Here is a 3,334-nt window from a genome sequence, read left to right on the forward strand (position 1 = left end):
CATCGCGGAGATCCCAGAGGGGGCTCAGGATATCTTTCCCGCTCGACCTTCACGTGTTATACGGCCTGAGGCCGTGGTTCTTGATGACGAGGCTAGGGGCCCGTCTGAGGTCCTCTGTGTGACTGAGCGGGTAATGTTTGGCACTCGGGCGCTGGAATCGTAGCTAGGGTGGTGACTTCCTTCTTCCAGGCTGACTGCGCCTCCTCAACATTCGAATATGGACAACTCCATCGTGCCCTCCTCATCTTCGCCAACGTCCGCCACCACTCCAGCGTCATCGCCTAGACATCGTCATCACCCACATCTCCCGCTCCTGCCAGCCTCTCGATGCCCTCTCCCTCTTCGCTCAGCTCCACGCCTCCGCCAACCTCGCTCCCAACTCCCACACCTTCTCTGTCATCCTTCCTAGTTGCACCGGTGCCGACACAGACCGCTTCGGCCGCTAGGTCCACACCCTCGCTCTCCGGCATGGCGCCGCGACCCTATCTATGTCGCCAGTGCCTTGACCGACATATACGTGAAGTGCGGCCGCGTCATGGATTTTCTAAAAGGTGTTCGACAAAATGGCTATGAGGAACCTCATCTCTTGGAACACGTTGATTGTAGGGCTTGTCCACATCAAGCTCTACTGCGATGCTACGGAGGCTTTTCGCTCGTTGTTGAACGATGATGGGTCCTTGCTCGAATCAGTTGAGTTTGTCCACCATGCTGAGCGTGTGCTCAAATGCGTGCAGCATCAGATTTGGGAGAGCGGTACACGACCTGGCGGTTAAGCTTGAGTCGTCTTTGGCCTATGTGAGGAACTCACTCATTGACATGTACTGCAAATGTGGGTGCTTGGAAGAAGCTGCAAAGGTGTTTGACAGATGCTCCACAGAGATGTTGTGACTTGGAATGTTATGATGATGGGTTGGATCGAAAGTGATTGCTCCGAAGATGCTTGTGGTTATTTCATACATATAATGGGATAGGGAGTTTTCCCAGATGAAACCTCCTTTTTTACCTTACGCCAAGCTTTGGCCATGCTAGATATAGTGGGAGAGGGAATTTTCCCGGCTGAAACCTCCTTCTACCTTACTCTAATCTTTGGCCATGCTAGTTTCATAGGGTCAGGGTGCTGCAGTCCATTCCTTGACAGTGAAAATTGTGTGCGCCCAAAACCAATGTGATGGGAGCTCCTTGATCACCATGTATGCAAAATGCGGTAGGAAGATGCATATCAGACCTTTAATCAGGCAAAGGACCAGTTAAATGTGGTCCGCTTGGACATCTATGATAACTACTTTCCAACAACATGGGCATGGATACAAAGTGATCAAATTGTTCGATTAAATGGTGGATTTGGGGATCGACCTAGACTACATCACATTTGTTAGTGTTCTGTCAGCTTGCAGCCACAATGAATTTGTTGATCAGGGATTCAAGTACTATGCTTCCATGGTAGACTTTGCTTGGATGAGCTGGCCACTTGGATGAAGCAATGCAATCCATTGATGCAATGGCAATACAACTTGATTCATCTGCATGGGGTGCTTTGCTTGCAGCTTGTTTAGGAACTTAGAGCTCGATAGCAAAGTGGCACAAAAGCTCTTCAGGATCGAACCCCATAACTCTGGCAAGTATGCCAATTAATTTTGCTTGCAGCTTGTAGGAAGTTTGTATCAAGTATTTAATTTATATCAATTAATTTTAAAGACGATAATTCAATCCGTCTAAAATTTTTCATTGAATATTAATTTAAATTAGAAAGCGCTTGCAACAAATAACTCATTCGCCTAGCATTCTTAAGTCAATCGTTTATGAAAAAAATTCATACGTTAATTTATCTAGAAGCACTCAAAATTAAATATTTAGATAATAATATCTATTAGTAACCATTAATTATTAGGCTGTCTGGAAAAGATTTATATGGAGCAGTATGATTGTAAAGCACATGATTAGGCTCCTAAAATATTATTAATTGCGCCCTGAAAATTTTAGAAACGTACTCATGGCCATATTAAATTATTTGGACTGATATAATTCGGTTAAACATGCAATGGAGTCATCTGACCAAGACCTACCTTTGTTAGATATATACATATATTTTTTACTTATGATCTTCTCTGTTATGTACTTATCTTTTAAATCTGCTTCTTAATATTATTTAGTGTGGCCCTTCTACATTCTCTTAAGAAAAATTACTGCGTGATTTTCTTTGGTGAACCTGAAGCTACCTATAATCTTTCGCCAAATTTTGATATCATTTTGCCATTAAGTATTTAAAAAAGTTGTAACGGAGGGGCACGAGCCAGCTTCTTGTCTTGGAGATGACTTATAAAACAAACTGTTGCAAATTATAGCTTCCAACACATGCATCAATTTATAACATTTCTCGCAGAAAAGCGCAGTAGCTACTGCCGATGTGGGACTAAAAGTTAGCCAAACTTTCATGACCACATTGTCTGCCATGAATCCCTCCTTAGACGCTCCTCTCTCCCTGATCCTTCACTTCCTCTCGCCTGATCGGCTCCCCAGAAATCTCTTTCCCTAGGTCAAGACCCAAACCAAAAAATTCCCATTAACCTCGCAACAAATTCCCATTAACCTCTGTTGCGAAACTCTTGTAAAGATAGTACATGCCCCGCAACCGTAGTCACCTCCCCTCCCCTGTGAAGACAAGAGAGCGACGGTGGAGATTTGAGAAGAAACTCTTTAAAACTAAACTTCAGACGCATGGTGAGCAAAAGAAAACGTTTAATTAAGGTACCACTAAGAAATTTCACTATAAAGCTGGAGCCATCAATCAAAATGAATCGTTTCAAAAATTATATTTTGTAGTTTGAATATAATTAAATTGATAATACTAATACAAAATTTCCATTTCAGTTAGTAGGGTTCCTCTTCAAGAAACTCCTCCAAAAATAAGCGTATGCTGCTTTAAGTGATGAACACACGGTATTCTTTAGTAAAAGGCGAAAGAATAATTCGCTCTGTGTTCACCACGCAGCTGCAACAACTACGGACCCTACTAACACCAATTTAAAATGTTTCTCGAAAGAAGCAGCAACAACTACGGACGATGTGGGACTAAAAACTAGATAAACTTCAGTCAATCGGCATGACCATAACAAGCCTAATGGACCTTCAACACTGCGACCATATGGCTCTCCTCAGATCCGCCTCCCTCTTGTGCCCTTCGCACACTTCTCCTCCTTTGCTACTCGACGGCCTCCTCAACGCGCGTCTCTTCCTCCCTCACCCAATAACCGAAACCAAACGCCCATGTTTACCTTCGCCGCAAAACCCTAGCTCGCTCGCAAATCCCAGCATTCCCAGTCCCTTGCCGCCGCCA

General features: G+C 44.0%; 1 non-coding gene across 1 annotated transcript; it reads right to left on the bottom strand.

Annotated features, from left to right (window-relative positions):
• Positions 1 to 2,875: 2,875 nt before the first annotated feature.
• Positions 2,876 to 2,991, bottom strand: LOC122049782. Its single transcript, XR_006131039.1, has one exon. It is a non-coding gene; the product is annotated as a U5 spliceosomal RNA (small nuclear RNA).
• Positions 2,992 to 3,334: the final 343 nt, after the last annotated feature.

The sequence above is a fragment of the Zingiber officinale genome, chromosome 2B (genome assembly GCF_018446385.1).
Source record: "Zingiber officinale cultivar Zhangliang chromosome 2B, Zo_v1.1, whole genome shotgun sequence".
Lineage (NCBI taxonomy): Eukaryota > Viridiplantae > Streptophyta > Magnoliopsida > Zingiberales > Zingiberaceae > Zingiber > Zingiber officinale.